Raw genomic sequence first — 18,244 nt, forward strand, 5'->3', positions numbered from 1 at the left:
AAGGGCGGTACTTTGGAATAACAGGAATAATGATGGCACTATCAACCAATGGAGCCCCGAGTTTGTGAGGGCAGCTCATTTTTCGACCAATCGGATAAAAGATGGCAGTGTCAAGTATATTTAAAATCCAATCAGATCGTGATCATAGAAAATCATGATTGCACGTGCAAAGACCCGGAAATTAAAGCGATATTACCATGGCGCAAACAGATAAAAGGTAAAAATGTGTTTCTTAGCTAGCAATCGTAATTTTTCGGGATTTCAATTTCTGTGTGCTCTGGTGCTGCTTGATTTGATTGGCACACTCCTTCCAACCTTCCATGTCATCTTCAAAGTTTCCGGAAGGAGCATATTTGTGCACCACCACCACCACCATACCAACAACATATACATATACATATATAATATCGCAATTAAGACGGGTAAAATCGGTGTTTTTGTTTTTTTAATAAGCCGTAATTGCACAGATGGGACGTTTAGGGGCAGAGATGCGTTCCGCTGGTTCGAATTAACAGACAGTAACACTTCCGGTTTGGGCGTTTAGCCTTCAAAATAAAAGCGCGAGATTTTAAACGTATAAATACGGTTTTAAACCAATTACTTTGTATTTAATCTTCAAATTCAATAAGTGGGCACCAATATTAATGTTTGATGTCAAAATAATAATAAAAAAAATGCCATAATATGTGCCATTTTTAACTATAAACGCTGCATATATTACACTTTCTGACATTTTCTGACTAAATTGGACACTGTACAGTTTACCTTTATTTGTAAGTGCACAAGTTATATGTCAAAACACTCCTACAGACCTGTACTTCCACTACAAACTAACATTTAAGCCCAAGCTGTTTAAGAAAAGTCATGGCAGGCCCTCAAAGTCAGCCATACTGTAATAATGTGACATTTTCTGACTATATTGGACACTGTACAGTTTAACTTTATTTGTATGTGCACAAGATCTATGTCAAAACACTCTTGCAGACTTGTACTTTCACTACAAACTAACATTTAGGCCCAAGCTGTTTAAGAAAAGTCAGGGCAAGCCCTCAAAGTCAGCCATACTAACACTGTGACATTTATAGAATAAAGTATCTAAGACACATATTCGAAACACACACAATAGTCTCAAGACTTTTTCACACTGTAAAATTTTTATTTACTGGTTTCAATGGCAGGTATGACTGAAAAAAAGAAATGTGACAAATTAGATATGAAATATATACATAAATAATAAATAAAGCATAGAATACTTATAGTAGCAAAGTTGCAAAGTGGCAAAAAAAGTGTAGATGTGTCTTGGTCCTGGTTGAACACATGAGCTGCGGTCCCTCTGCATCCTCGCTTGACAATATTCTCCTAGAGCAGAAACACAAGATTCTTTTAGGTAGTTTGTCCAAGAGTAATGAGTTTACATACATCCACTGTGTAATTACAGAAGTAACTTTTGCTCTGACAACTCATACATGACACACCTTCGCTTTTCACTCTGAGTGAAGGTGTTCAGGCTCACACCAAACAGAACAGCTTTGGAGTACACACAAGTGAAAATACCAAAACTGCTGCCATCAGTTTGTTTGTTTTTGTGCTAACCCTAACCCTAACCCTAACCCTGCAACAGTGAATCCAGAATTTCAACATCTAATACTATGCTGTTACCATACTCTCTTTTCTTGGTGAAATCTACAACTATGCTTCCCCAATGGGATTTTACAGTAACTGGCAACAACACCAACTCAAAGTTCCACCAATTTTCTGGTGGTTCTGGAACTTCAGGTAGAACACTGATGTCATCACACCAAAGGCTCCTCAACTTTTGGCTAACAAAAGTGGGATAACAAATATGTGCAGCCTTGTCTTTAACATTTGAGAGCAAGAGGTTATTATACTCTTCAATTGTGCTGTCATTCAGCCATCCACCTTTCGATACATGATCAAAGTCCTCTTGAGTTAGGTTCTTTGTTAAGCTGCTCACTGGCTTTGGTATGGTTCTAGTTGTTTTTTTCTGCTGTTTGCATCTGTCTGTACATCTGTGATTTTGTACCTGTTCTTGAAAGCTGAGCAATTTTGTACTCTGGGTTTTCTCATATGATACAAGAAAGAAGATTGCTTTAGTCACACTGACAACAAATTAATCGACATAGACTCTTCCTTAGTCACTTGCTGTGTATCCAATGTTGATAAATCCTTTATTGTGTTGACTATATTGAATGTCTCTAGAGCTTTTCTAAACAACACTGGAGACTGTGCTTCTGCTCTTGCAAGCCTTCTGTGGCATTCTTTGAAAGTGGATGTCTGGTTTAGAAACACAAGAAGTGGTAAGACCTTATTCATGTTTTGTTTTGGCCTGTCATACAACACTAATGTCTGCATCGAGATCATGAGAATATTCAGAGTTTGAGGGCCTGTCATTACTTTTTTTTAAACAGCTTGGGCCTAAATATTAATTTTTAGTGAAAGTACAGGTCTGCAGGAGTGTTTTGACATAGAACTTGTGCACATACAAATAAAGTTAAACTGTACAGTGTCCAATTTAGTCAGAAAATGTCACATTATTACAGTATGGCTGACTTTGAAGGCCTGTCATGACTTTTCTAAAACAGCTTGGACCTAAATGTTAGTTTGTAGTGAAAGTACAGGTCTGTAGGAGTGTTTTGACATATAACTTGTACACATACAATGAAAGGTGACCTGTGTAGTGTTTAATCTGTGTAGCCTATGTAGTCCAAAAATGCCAAATCTCTGTTTAAATGTAGAGGGGAACCTTCAACTAAATGATTATAAGAATTCATATAATGGAAAAACATTTTACAGATTGTATAGGTGCATTTTGTTGCTTAATTATTTGTTTTTTGTGCAAAAAGACGTTTTTTTAGTCAATATTTGTGTGTTGTGGATTTCTAGAAATTACGCTTTTATTCTGAAAAAATCGCACCGGAAGTCTTATTCTTATTTCAACTGGCGGAACACAGGCCCGCTAGTTGATATTAGAATAACACTTCCGGTGCGAATGTTGACTAAAAAAACGTATTTTTGCACAAAAAAACAAACAATTAAGCAACTATACAACCTGTACAATGTTTTTCTATGATAAAAATTGTTGTAATCATTTAGTTGAAGGTTCCCCTCTACATTTAAACAGAGATTTGGCATTTTTGGACTACATAGGCTACACAGATTAAACACTACACAGGTCACCTTTCATTGTAACTGCACATGTTCTATGTCAAAACACTCCTACAGACTTGTACTTTCACTAAAAACTAGCATTTAGGCCCAAGCTGTTTAAAAAAAAAGGCACGGCAGGCCCTCAAAGTCAGCCATACTAACTGTGACATTTGTAGAATAAAGTATCTAAGACACACATTCGAAACACAACCAATAGTCTCAAGTCTTTTTCACACTGTAAAATTTGTATATACCAGTTTCAATGGCAGGTATGACTGAAAAAAAGAAATGTGACAAATTAGATATGAAATATATACATAAATAATAAATAAAGCATAGAATACTTATAGTAGCAAAGTTGCAAAGTGGCAAAAAAGTGTAGATGTGTCTTGGTCCTGGTTGAACACATGAGCTGCGGTCCCTCTGCATCCTCGCTTGACAATATTCTCCTAGAGCAGAAACACAAGATTCTTTTAGGTAGTTTGTCCAAGAGTAATGAGTTTACATACATCCACTGTGTAATTACAGAAGTAACTTTTGCTCTGACAACTCATACATGACACACCTTCGCTTTTCACTCTGAGTGAAGGTGTTCAGGCTCACACCAAACAGAACAGCTTTGGAGTACACACAAGTGAAAATACCAAAACTGCTGCCATCAGTTTGTTTTAGGAAGTTGGGACAGTGATGATAACGTTCAAAATGAAACACAATACCTACACCTCTGCCATGCAGTGCAAAGTACTGCAATGTTAGGAATCTTTGTAGTGGATGAAACACCTTTACTAGCTCCTTCTCATACTGCAACAGTGAATCCAGAATTTCAACATCTAATACTATGCTGTTACCATACTCTCTTTTCTTGGTGAAATCTACAACTATGCTTCCCCGATGGGATTTTACAGTAACTGGCAAAACTCTCAAAGTTCCACCAATTTTCTGGTGGTAGAACACTAATGTCATCACACCAAAGGCTCCTCAACTTTTGGCTCACAAAAGTGGGATAACAAATATGTGCAGCCTTGTCTTTAACATTTGAGCGCAAGAGGTTATTATACTATTACTATTTTTATTGATCTTTCCAAGGCCTTTGACACAGTGAACCATCTCATTTTGAAACAACGATTGCTTAATATTGAGTTGTCTGAGCAGGCTGTTGGCTGGTTTGTAAATTACCTGTCTGACAGGTCTCAATGTGTTCGTTTTGAAGGCAGCTCATCCAGCATATTAAATGTATCATCTGGTGTACCCCAGGGCTCAGTCCTGGGCCCAATTTTGTTTACCATTTATGTGGAAGAGCTGGGCCGAAATGTTCCCAATGCAAAGTTTCATTTTTATGCTGATGACACTGTCATCTATTGCTGTGGATCGACTTTTACTCAAGCGCTTGGCTATTTGCAGACTGCTTTTAACCTTGTGGAGTCTCAACTAATCGAACTGAAGCTTGTCCTAAATGTTGCCAAAACTAAATTAATGTTGTTTTCAAATGGCAGTGTCGTGTTTTTTATTAACACAGATTCACTACAGCAATAGAGATCTCACCAAAGGCTGCTTTATTGACAGATCTTGCATACAACTCGGGCTAGTAACTCTTCTTCTCCCATCTGGTACATCTGGTGGCGTACTGTCACAACTGCACCAATTGCAACACACCACATCTCCCTTCTTTCAAAGAAAAACAGGAACAGTTTAAATCTCACAAATTCTTCTTATGATGAAACTTGCCCCCACTACCACTACTTTATCTGTCTTAGATTCTTACAATTCTCTTTCTGTTAACATTAACATTATGAACATAACATTGTGTCTGTCTTTTTTTTTCTTTTCCATTTATATCAACTGATATCTTTACAGCATAGCCATCATGGAACCTTTCTTTATTTCAATGAACCTCTCATAAGTCCAGTCTTTGAGGCTTGGTGACAACCCTGCCTGACCTAGTTCTGCTAATGGCAGGCGAGAGGGCATTTGATGTCTCTGCTGGATGCTGAACAGTTTTTGTTGCAGCAGGTGCATGCTCAGGTGATAGGTCGAGTACACTGGGCACTTCCGCGCTGCCGTCTGACACTTGCATAGGGATTAGATGGTACCTGTTCCGCCTGATGGTGTCATTTGGCCCCTCCACAACATAAGAGCGAGGAGTGGAATGGGTGGACACCACAGTCCCTGAAGTCTTAGTGTCTGTGACCCACACCTCTTGTCCTGGTGTGAGCTGACTGAGATTCCTGGCCCGGTGTCTCATGTTAAAAGCTGCAGTGTCTTTACACTTCCTCTCCCTTTCTTTTCCGGCGACCACAGCTTGGTCTGGGAGTTCTGGCTTCAGGAGAGAGGGGTGTTGAAGCACCGGTGTGCGCAGCCTCCGGCCCATCAAAAGCTGGGCTGGGCTGTAGCCATTGGCCAAGGGTGTTGCCCTGTACGCAAGGAGAGCAAGGTAAGGGTCGGTAGCATGTGTTTCACAGTTTGGATGTGACGTTCCGCCTCTCCATTGCTTTGGGCAAATATTGGGCTGCTTGTGACGTGTTTGAAGCAATAGTTGACTGCAAAGTCAGAAAACTGTTTTTTTATTTTTATTTTTTTTATCTGTAATAATAGATATATTTTGTATAAAAATAAATCAATTTTTTTTTCAACAGTGGTTTAGTAATAATATTTTATTATTGAGTCAGTTATTCAACCAATGTAGCATCCCCGGCTGAATGATGGTCTAACTCTTAAACTGATGGTTCACAAAGTGTTTATTTTTGAGCAAATAGACGACACTGTAGCTCCATGAAAACCGTGAACACCCCTTGAACACACCGTAAGAGCTACAAAAGGAAACAAAAATAAAAGCATTACCATCTTTTCACATTCTGATGATAAGCTTATTGCACTATAGCCTTACAATATTCAACAAAACGAAAATCATGTATTATTAACCTCTGACTGAAAATAAATCAGTTTATATTCCAATCATGAAATATCACCTTTTTAACCCGTTAGCTTAGTGACAACCTCTGATAGTGCTATAGGTAAGCATATTTAACTTAAAATGAAATATTAACAGTCATAACAGTCATTTTTATGTCACATATGCAGCTTTAACCTTATATATTGCAGTTACTGCAAAACACACAAATGCTGCATTTCTTTATACTAGCAAGCAAACTCTACCGAGATAAATGCCCTTTAAGACCGACAGCATTGCCTTGAATTGAGCTAATATAGCAGCCTTGCTAGTCTAAACGCACTAGCATAAAACTCGGCAAAACTATAAAAAAGCACCACAACATGACTAAACATTGACTAAACACCACATGAAACGAAACGATGACAAACCTTGTGCCCTTATCAGCCTGGTGCTAAACAAACAAAATAGCCAGCATTTTCTAATGTTAGGCAGACACCGTGCCATGCGGACACACTTGACGATCTACTATACAGATGTCTCCGTTTTCCGTAAAGACTCCTTCAAAATAAAAGCCCCAACCTTAATATCTAAAATAACGGGCCAAATAATAACCTAACCTTAAGAAAATACTTACAAGATGAATAAACATGAAAAACAACAAACTCTTGAAGTATGCTGGGCCATACTAAAGGTCATTTACAACCAACATGGTCAACTTCATAATTATGTTGAATTTATTCAACACTATGGAATCCCTGTTTCACCAAAGGATTTCTCAATTGTCTTTGATGCTGTCCCCTCGGGTATTTATTTCACTTTTTAAAGGTTTTAAGGGAAATGGCAATCACCCCATAATGTTAAATGTAACTGAAACAACTGTTGGGAAAACTTGTTTTTCAGGGCACACTAAGGATAAAAATAAGGCAATCCGTCAACTTTTTCAACAAGACATCATAAGTACACCTTCTCATATTGGTCCACATTTGTTGGACATATTTGTTGGGGAAAAGTTTGGCTATTGCCACATAAGTTTTGTTTTTTTTACTAACAAAGTAAAAGAGATATCCTTTAAAATGCTTCACAGGTTTTATCCAACTAATTATTATTTGCAGAAACTTAAGAAAGACATTGATGTAAGTTGTACCTTTTGTGGGGAGCTCAGAGAAACGCTGGTACATTTATTCTGGTCTTGTCCGCACGCAAAACAACTGTGGAGTAATTGTAGTTGTTTGGATTCACTGAATATGACAGGAATCTCTGCTCGCAGTTCTATTTAATTAATTCGCTTATTATTTTGACCAAATTTTATATTCACAGATCCAAATTCTTAAGCAAAAAGCCAAACTTTCCAGAGCTGACTGCATATATCAAACAATACATTTCTTCAATATCTGAATGTACAAACAAAAAAGCTGTTAAAACGTATAACCACTTTAAGCTTTACAAGATATTTACTTAACTAATTCTTTTCTTTATTTTTTATCTTTATTATTAACCTTTAGTCCCCCTGGCGTGTTTGTAATTGTGTGATTGTGATCAAGTTGTATACACAAAGTGTTGAGAACTTGTTGATATTGTTGTTGTATGTATACTTGTAATAAAATAGTAATTAAAAAAAAAAAAAAAAAAAAAAGTCAGAAAACTGTTGACTCACAAACTGAGGTCCATTGTCACTAATAAGGAGTTCTGGGACGCCGTGACGTACAAACATAGATTTCAAGTGCACTGTCACATCTTCGGATCTCATGAGAGTTAGTTTGGCTATCTGTACAAATCTAGAGAAGTAGTCCACTACCAGTAGATAATTACAGCTGTTGAGAGTGAATATATCAGCACCCAGTTGTATGCAAGATCTGTCAATAAAGCAGCCTTTGGTGAGATCTCTACTGCCGTAGTGAATCTGTGTTAATAAAAAACACGACAGGCAGGAAGACCACCAGACCCGGCGGGAGAAACAAATTCGTGGACGGGCATTACATTTTCTCGGGGGGCACAATGATTTTTCAACGTAACATAAGAAAAATCATAATAGAACGCCATTAGTTTACACTTTTTGAAGGATATTTCACTAACAAAGCTTATTAATTTCATTCTTTGTCAGTTCACAGAATTGTTTTGTGGCAAGCAAATATCTCGTTTAAATAGATTTATTTCTTTGCATAAGCAAAACGCCTCTTGTTAATAAGGGTTTCTCTGCAACAGGTTTCTCTGCAAATTTACAATGTTTATATTTTTTATTAATGTGCATTGATTTATTTACTGCTGCTGCACGTCTCCCGTCCAAATGGACCAATTTGCTTTACCATGCTAAAATACAACGACACTAATATATAACTTGTAGCCTACTATATTGTATGCTATATTATGTATTTTAACCCCCTCAGGTCAACGATGTCGTATACGACATACTAAATATGTCTGGAACGCTGCATTAGAGAGACTTACTTTTTTTGGCCCAGAAGCTAACCGTTGAGGGCTCCGGTGCGATCGTATCCCTTCCAAGAAGCTTTGTAATCCAGCCTTGAACTGCAGTGTCTTTTTGGAGACTTTGTAAAATAAATTCATAATGATAAATCCAAACAATGAATGTCTTCTGTGATTATTTATCAATTTTTCCGTGTTGAAAACAGTTATTGTTGTTGTTAGCCGTCCACTAGTCTACCAATCAGAGGCTGTGTTCCTGACTTGTCGACCAATCAGAGGCTGTGTTTCTGACTGTGTGGCAGCTCACGCATGCGCAATGGAATAATATGAGATCGACCGCATCCTCCTATCTATATTATTAGGGCAGCACCCGAAATAATGAGTAGAATAGCGTAAATGTAATAAATGTAAATGTAAATATAAAGTATAAATGCTCAGAAATCTTGTGTGTTTTATTTTAGTACCTTCTAGGCTTCAATTTTGGGGGGGCACAAAAGCCCATTTGGACAGGCATTGCCCCCCAATGCCCCTTCGTGCCGCCGGCGCTGAAGACCACAGATCCTCCAACCAACATTTTACCCTTTCAGGGAAGCCAGATCCAATTAGTGTCACACTATAAGTATTTGGGCATTTTAATTGACGATCGTTTATCTTTCAGACTCCACATTGAAAGCCTTGTCAAAAAGCTGAAGCTTAAGCTGGGTTTCTTCTTTCGAAACAGGTCGTGCTTTTCTTTTGCTGCCAGGAACAAATTGGTTGCCGCCACCTTCCTCCCTGTACTCGATTATGGTGATCTATTGTATATGCATGCCCCTGTCCATTGTGTGCACTCACTGGACACTGTGTATCATGGTGCTCTGAGGTTTATACTCACTCACCACTGCACCCTATATGTCAGGGTTGAGTGGCCCTCTCTGGCTGCACGTAGACTTACCCATTGGTACACATTTATCTATAAATCCATCCTAGGATTACTTCCATCGTACCTCTGTGGTTATATTTCTAGAACCTACAGTAATTAATGTTTACGATCAAATGACTATTACCAGCTAACCGTCCCCAAAGTCCGCACTGATCTTGGCAAACAGGCTTTTATGTATTCTGCACATACAGCCTGGAACCTACTTCAGAGCAACCTAAAACTGCCGCAACTTATTCCACTTGGAACTTTCAAAAATCAAATGAGAGACTTAGAAGCAGATTCCTTTCGTAGCTATACTTGCACATGTTTTTTATGAATGTTGTAATTGTTTTGATTTATTTTGTGTCTTAATGTTTGTCTGTTTTAATGTTGTTGCAACTTTTACCTGTTTTTATGCTGCTATCTTGGCCAGGCTTCCCTTGAAAAAGAGGTCTTTGTATCTCAACGGGACCGACCTGGTTAAATAAAATACTCGGTTACACTGTCATTCAGCCATCCACCTTTCGATACATGATCAAAGCCCTGCCGAGTTAGGTTCTTTGTTAAGCTGCTCACTGGCTTTATTGTTATGACATCAATCACTAATTTAGATACTCACTTATTGAATATAACGATTAAGAAACAATGGAAATGGAAACTATTTGCTAAACAAAGGAACTATTTTGGTTTTAGTTTTATATTGCATTTCATTTTATACCTTTATTTTTATTTTTTAGATTGGATTATGCTATACACATTCATCTCAGTGAGGTCACAAATGCAATTTCTCCCTTGAAAAGGTATGTACATGCAACTGTACAAAAGCAAGTTTTGAAAAATGGGAGCATCATGCCCTCTGACCTCCCTAGAATTTCTGGGTAAGTGCCTTTAAAAGGTTATTTCAATAGCACTTCTGCTTCATGAGAGAGTTCACAGTAAAAACAGACAGAAACAATGGGATGTAACAAAGCGTCCAGGTTGATTTTGAACCCAAGAAATGACATTACAAATAAATGTACATGGTAGGCGCATTAGCCAACTGAGCCACAGGACAGTCTAGAAGTTGCCCTTTTAGAAAGTTTTGCCCCTGCCCCTTTCAGAGTCTGTGCACTCCACTGATTAGACCCCTACTGATCTGATGACACCTAACAACATCCATACAATGTAGTGATAACGTTCAAATCGGGCGCTTGAGTGTCCCTTATATTATTTTGGGCCAAAGTTAAACCTTGATAGGATGTTACAAATCTGCAATCCAGGGCATGACAGTTTAATATAATTTCAACATCAAATAGGCCTAGTAAAATTCCAAATTCCAATTGGGCCAGGCTAGAATTGGTTTTGAATATTGCAACCCATATGGGCTGCACTGCAAAGATCATTGAGACTATCTGACTGATATTAAATAGCCTATTATTGTTATTCCACATAGACAAAGTGAAAAATGTGTATGTTCAAAGTTTTACAGGATTTGAAACAAATTGTTTTCCCTTAACTCGCAAATGATGTTGTGAAACGAGCATCATCATAGACATTCAAATCATCAACGGTTTCGAGGTCTACAAGTTCTATTACTGTCACGTTCACTGAGGTTCATACACTAACAAAATCGTTAATCAAGGACAGTCTCGGTATCTGGCGTTAACCGTTTAATTTTGGATCGGTGCATCTAGACGGGACTTGGTTAACAGAAATGGAGACACAGGTAAGTCTGAGCTTGGCTGTCCGGCTTTTGAATGTTTAATTCTGGTCTCTAGCAGTAGATAAAACACTGAAACTTAACGGACGACTCCTTAATATTAATTTGAATATGTGTGGTATAGCGTTGATGAATTCAGTTGAACCTGTTTAACGTTAGCCTGCTCTTACTTTTGTCTGCAGCAGTCCATGGTGCTGAATTTATACAGGCTAATATCCTGTATAGTTTTAATCAACTGTTAAAATTCAGGAAATATAATTCACTCGCTTTTTCTTTTATACATAACGTTACATCTAACGCTATCCAATAATCAGAAATATGCATATTATCATAACGTTAGTCCTATCTGACTTTGAGCCATAGTAGCTAGCTTGTCTATAATGTTAGCATATTTGATTATTTGTACCACAGACGGGGCAAAAACAGAAAGTGGGCAGTAACCAATATGATCAAGAATGAACTAAAACACAATATATATATATATATATATTTTTTTTTTTCTTCAAACATTTAGTTCATTCTTCAGTCCACTATGTTAAATCCTTCATGGAATGCATTTTTATTTAGCACTGTCTTGTTTCCTCTCTCATCTCTGACCAACACAATATATAACGCTACTCATTCAGGTTTTTGTAAGCAAGTCTCACACACAAGTCGATGGCATTTCACACAGATGTTGTCCTTTTTACCATACCTCTTACACACCTGACACCATGGCTTCTTTACTGGAGTGATGGCTGCACAAGTTGTCAACATTGTCAAGTCACACAGACACAGACAACTGTCATTTCTACTGGTAATTTTTATTTTCGTATAACGGGCCTAATGTCCCTGTGACATTATTAGCCTATGTGAAGGCAGTCTACCAGGTTTTACATCTTGGTGACTGGGCTCCCCTAGACCCCAGAAACAAAATACAGTACACAGGTATCTAGTGAGTGATATTCCTGCTGTTTTGTTTTATTGCCTATACACTATATTTCCAATGAGTGAACTTCTGAAGATCTGAAGACACATTTCAATTGCTGAACACAGTATCTTAAACTCATACATGACTAAACTTTCTTGTTACCCATTTTTGTAGTCGGCACAGCACTACTGAACGCACATATTTTGAATGAAACAAATGAATTGCAATTCACAATATAGGCATTTAGTTGGCAGCCTTATCCGGAGTCGCTCGCGATAATTGCAACAGCAGAATGTGAATACTGCCAGCCTAAAGGAGTGCAAGAAAAAACAATAAAACATCAAGAACTTGTTCTTCATTTCAAACTGTGAATCAACCGGTCTTCTTTGCCACAGGGCGCCCAGCAGAAGACGGTTCGGTCCAGAGCAAATCGGATCAGGAAACACAGGATCAAGATTTTCAAACTGGACCAGCTGCAGGACGACCAGGGGAGCGTGACCACCGAAGATGTGTCCGGTAGGCTGGTGTTTTCTTACCCAGTAGCTATTTGTTCAAGTTTAAATGGCTTATATTATTTTTGTCTAAAATGTGCCCAGTGGGGTGCATTTAATAACTTGTTCTAACACGAGGGATATAGTCTCCTATCATCCCTATCATCATATTATCAAATTATCAACAGGCTGTTGCTGCTTGGTAGAGTAATGTTGTCATGGCATCTTAGATAGATTTGACATTTTTGCCATTTCATTGATGCTCTAATACAGAGTGACTTACAATGAGAGGAACAAATCAAGGTAAAAACAAAATGCTAGTCATTTCTCACAAGGTATTACAAATGAAAAACTAAACCACCATTGTTGTGTACATACAAGGGCGGATATTTCATTTCACTGTTGGGGGGGACAATAAACAGAAAAATTTCTCAAGAGCAATTCCTGAAGGGGACACCAAAGGTGCCGCCAAAAGTATTGTTGTATTAAATGTATATAGAGGTCCATTATGAAACATTTCCATAAGCACTTCATTCCTTTCTTATGAAGATTTTATCAAATTGCCTTTGATATTACTGGGGTCTTTCTACTTGGCGTTTCGGTGCACTGAAAAATGATCGGATGTCTGTTTTTCTTTTCTCTGCCATTTTAACTGACCTGGCTGGCTGACAAATAGACACACACATACACACACACACACACACACACACACACACAGCATGCAGGTTATTTACAGTAGTAGGTGAGATGCAACACCCATTAACTGAACTAAAGCTAATATATGCCTAATTAGATTTAGTTTTCCCGAAAAAGCAGATCTCTAATGTTTTGCTGTCAATGTGTAAAAGTCCAGAACGCTATGAAGCCTGCCAGAAACGTACTTATATTTAACATGTTTGTTGTAATTATGTATTTTTTATTAATTAAGTCTTCATTTATTTCCAAAATTATGAACAAAATAACATAGTGGCAGCCATTTTACATGCAGTAAGAAAAAAAAAAAATACTTAGAACCTAATTACATAGGGTAAGTTAATCTTAAATATTATATTATAGAAATATTACTGTTACCATCTACAAAAGATAAAGTATTTTGGTTTGAAATCCCGCATTTTAATTTAACCAACTATCCTGTATCATAAATACATGTCTGGCATTTGTAACAAACCAAACCGCTTGAAAATCGGTCGAAAATTCAGCGAGTTATGAGGATTTTAATTGTGGACAGACCTCCTGCCTCCATACACACACATGCATTAGGAGACGCGGCTGCTCCGTACCAACACGCTGACGCACAAGATTCAACCGCGAGGTAACGGAACAAAATGTAGTCTGATTACAATTGTGAATGTGTTTTATTCTATTGAGTGGTAGAAGTAAAGAAAAATGTCTGACACATCCTTTGTTTTAAGTTAACCTCAGCTACTTACTGGAGGTCAGCCACCACTGACACACTTCCAGAGATCCTCCACACACACTCGTACCGAGGGCTAATGTGTGTGTGTGGGGGTTCGGGGAGGCAGGTAGGCAGTGGACCAAACCACTGTGAGGCATATGAGAGAGGGACTCAATCTTTCGAAACTTAAAAACGCATTGTTTTGCGTCTATAATTAGCACAAGTGCTTTCAATGCATATTATTATATTATTTAAAATTATATAGTTATGTTTACAATGATATATTGAGGGGGACAACTCTCTGTTAGTCCCAGGAAGGGGGGGTCCGGACCCCCCTGTCCCCCCCGTGATTTCCGCCCCTGTGTACATACTTCATTTATTAGCTAAGTAATAGTGTATAGTGAATACTTTGATTAAAGCAAAGGTCTGGATAAGTCTCTAGCAATTAAGCACATCTGGATTTAATATCTTTTTTTTCATTCTTCTTTGCAAAAGAGTTAAAGCTCACTCATATTGGAAAGAGACCTCCACACTTCTCTTAGTCAGCCCACATTTTTATAGGATTGAGGTGTTTAAGTTTTCCATTTTAATGGATTGTCAAAAATTAGTAGCCTTTTGTTTTTACCTTGATTTTGCTACATTCTCTATTCAAATGAAAGTGAAAAATGTCTGATTTGATGGATTTTCATTTCAGGCCTCAGGACAATACAAAATTGAAAATGTGAAATGGCTTGTAAATATTTGATATTCACTGTATATGTTGTAACTCCAATTTTGCTGATTTTCATATTTTAACAAAAATTGAAGGATTACATGCTCCTCTATGGGTTGAGAAAGTTGTATTACCCTCAGGCTGATGAAACCCTTTCAAAACCTACTTGATAAACTCAATAATGCATGGTCGTCAAGCTAAAAACAAGGAGGTTTTTCTTAGTTTCTGAAGTTGACATTTTAGTGATACAAGTTTTCACCCCACAGCAGTGATATGTATGCACTTAGCTATGTATTGTGGTTTTTTTGTTGTTGCATGTTTTCCCTTGGATGTGTGTGTGTGTGTGTGTGTGTGTGTGTGTGTGTGTGTGTGTGTGTGTTTGTGTGTGTGTGTGTGTGTGTGTATGTGTGTGTGTGTGTGTGTATGTGTGTGTGTGTGACAGATGACAAGGCCTCTTCCAGTCTGCAGGCTAAGCACAGAGACGAGGTCTGCATTAATGTTTTGCCTCTGCATGACACCACCAACAGCAGACAGTCCCGACGCCTTGGGCGACTCAGGCTCGACATGATTGCCCATTCCATTGTAGAGAGTATCCTTCAGGGATGTGTTTTTTTGAAAGGTTTTAATTTTATTGAAGACAACACTCCCAATACCTTCTTCCTCTCTCCCTACTTCTATTTTGCATAGCGGTATTTCCTATTCAAGCTTTTCTCTTTTACTTTATCATTCTGGGGGCACTGAAATTTTGTCAATGCATTGTGGCCCTTGTACCACCGTACACCCTTGTATTCTTTGCTATTTGTTGCTTGTGATGTTGGTGATCTAGGAATTAACACATTTTCTACTGTTCTAGTACTCATTTAAGTCGCTCTCAACAAATGTCCCAAATGTCAAGATGAATCTAGACATTTTTAATAGGCATTTCTCTTCTACCTCAGTGTGTACTGGTTCCCCCCCCCCCCCCCCCCCCCCCATTTTTGTAATTTGAAACACCATTGCCTGTTCCACAAGACCAGACTAAAAGCTGTGTTACATGGGTAACTTTTCTGAAGCAGTGCAGACAGGCAATTTTACCAGCAATTTTAATTAGATGTGTTTTCATACTTTTTTTTTCCTTTGTAGCTACTGCTTTTGTTTTATTTGTCATTTTCCATCTCTGCCGAAAGTGATGCAGTATAAGTAATAAATTACATGAGTATCGTAAACTTACACTCCTAGGACGAAGTATCTATCAGCCCAGTAAATGTGTGGCCCTTTATAGCTCTAATCAGCTTGGCACTAACACTGCTACAGTTAGGGATTCAAGTCCCACTGGGGCCCCCTATACTGAAAATATATACACTCATGGTACCTGAGTTTATATTGACATGTATTCTAGTATAAATGTATAAATGGCACCAAATGGTGCCATTTGGTGAGCAAAAGCGTCCACCAAATGGCATGTTAAGTTGGATGCGACACTTGTTTGTGTCTTCTGCCTATTCTATCTTAAAATATGACAAATGTATCCATAACTCTTAACAAGTGTGTGATGGATTGCCTTGACAAAATGCTCCCAGACACATACTTCAGATGGCTCGCACTCTTCATCACCATTCTGAACGCCATTGTGCTGGGGGTTGAAACAGGTTAGAAACTTTGACATTAGTAATTAACTTATAAACGATAGATAATGCCAAGAAGCATGAAATCCACCTTTTTTGTATTGCTCACCAATTTGGGCACGCCATTTGGGCATGGCAAGCAGTGGCACTTGCAAAATAGTAGCATTTTAGAGGATGTAACCATCTGTGTTTTTTTTAATGCATTTTGGGATGAAGCCCTTCATGTGCTCTATCACTGTCTTTCTTCAGAAATATAATGTTCTGTCTCTCCATTTATCCATCTCCATTCCTCCAGAGCTGCCTTACTACACGGCTCCAGAGAAGGAGAAGTACATGCTTGCTTGTACTATATTAAACTGGTGCATCCTATCATTCTTCATCGGGGAGTTCATCCTTAAATGGGTGGATGACTTCCATCTTTTCTGGAAAAGCTCCTGGAACATCTTCGACTTTGTAGTCACTATGGTGGTGAGGACAGTGGGCCTGGGATTTCCTCTAATTATTTACATGGAATAATAATAACAATAATCATTTAATGGAATCTTTCCTTTATTGGATGGTGTTCATATTCACATAACAAAGACAGGAGGGTGAGCAGCACCCCCCCCTTTTCATTTTTTTCGCTTTCAGCATTTCGCTGTCATGTTGTGAACATGTTGCTCTGTGGGTTGAGAAAATTCTACCACCCTTGGACTTATGAAACCCTTTAAAGTCCCATTGGATAAACTAGACAGCAACGATTTGTTTCTGTGAAATGCCAGTGACAGGCCAGAGTGGTTGGTCATCTAAAAGCAGTCCATCAGTCAGTTTTGTTGTGACCTCTGCCCCCCCAGTCACTTCTGCCGCAGCTGATTATGGCCGTCAGACCAGACACGGCCAAACTGCAGGTTATGGAGCTCCTGAAGCAATTCCGCACCCTTCGATGCCTGAAGATTATCTCCAGGTGCACCCGGGCTCGACTCATTATGATTCCTCTCTCCAGATCTTTCAAGGTGGGGGACATACAAAATTATCATGTATTGATTTGTATTATCTCTCTCTCTCTCTCTCTCTCTCTCTCTCTCTCTCTCTCTCTCTCTCTCTCTCTCTCTCTCGATTTTTGGAATGTGTCAAACATATGATGGAGTACCCAGTGTATAGTGAAGAAGCCTTCTATGTGGATTCTCATCTGTGTTTATGTTTCTGTGTTTCAAGGCCATTGGCAACCTCTTGGCATTGCTGATGATTTTGTCCACAATCTATGCTGTGGTGGGAGTGGAACTGTTCAAGAACTTCTCCCACTCAGAAGTGGAAGACCTGGCCCTCAAGGATAGCTTCAAGTGAGTTTTTAATGTGTAGCGTACACAGTTGAAAATATCAAAATTTGAATTTAGTAAAGGTATGACAATATAAGGTTTTGATGAAGATATCAATTTACATTCATTGGGCCACTACCTCCTTAGAGGAAAGAAAACAGACCTTTATTTGGTTATACTACTGTTCTGTCAGTTCAGGGATTACTTTTCTCAGAAACACAGAACAACCGACTTTATAATAAAGGATAAATATTTATTAACTACCTACTAGACAAAATAATGTGATCAATGAAATGAGAAAAATATGGGACAAATAAACAGATGACAGAGCAAAATACTGAAGTTATTATCTGAATAATGAAATGAAAATTAGGAATAATAATTGGCAACTGTCATGGCTCTTGCCATGACTCTAGTTTTCCTTGTGTTTCTCGTTGTTCCCTGCCCCCTGTGTGTCTCCGCCTCCCTGGTTTGTCTTTCTGTGTTTGTCTGTGTCTGTCGTGTGTGGCGTGGGCGTGGCTCCCTCTCCTTCCCAGCTCCTGGGCTCCTGAGTTGCCGACACACCTGAACCTCATCACTCATCACCTCCTGTATATCAACCCCGGCGTACCTACCAGTGGTCGCCAGATTGTTCCACCAACTCCGTGGTAGACACACTCTCGGTCGCTCTGCACTTTATGTCTGGACTTACCTTGTGTATCAAGTTCTGTTAATGTTGATCGTGTCTCTCCTGTGCCCAGGATTTCCTCCATGA

The sequence above is a fragment of the Centroberyx gerrardi genome, chromosome 2 (assembly GCF_048128805.1).
Source record: "Centroberyx gerrardi isolate f3 chromosome 2, fCenGer3.hap1.cur.20231027, whole genome shotgun sequence".
NCBI classification, from domain to species: domain Eukaryota; kingdom Metazoa; phylum Chordata; class Actinopteri; order Beryciformes; family Berycidae; genus Centroberyx; species Centroberyx gerrardi.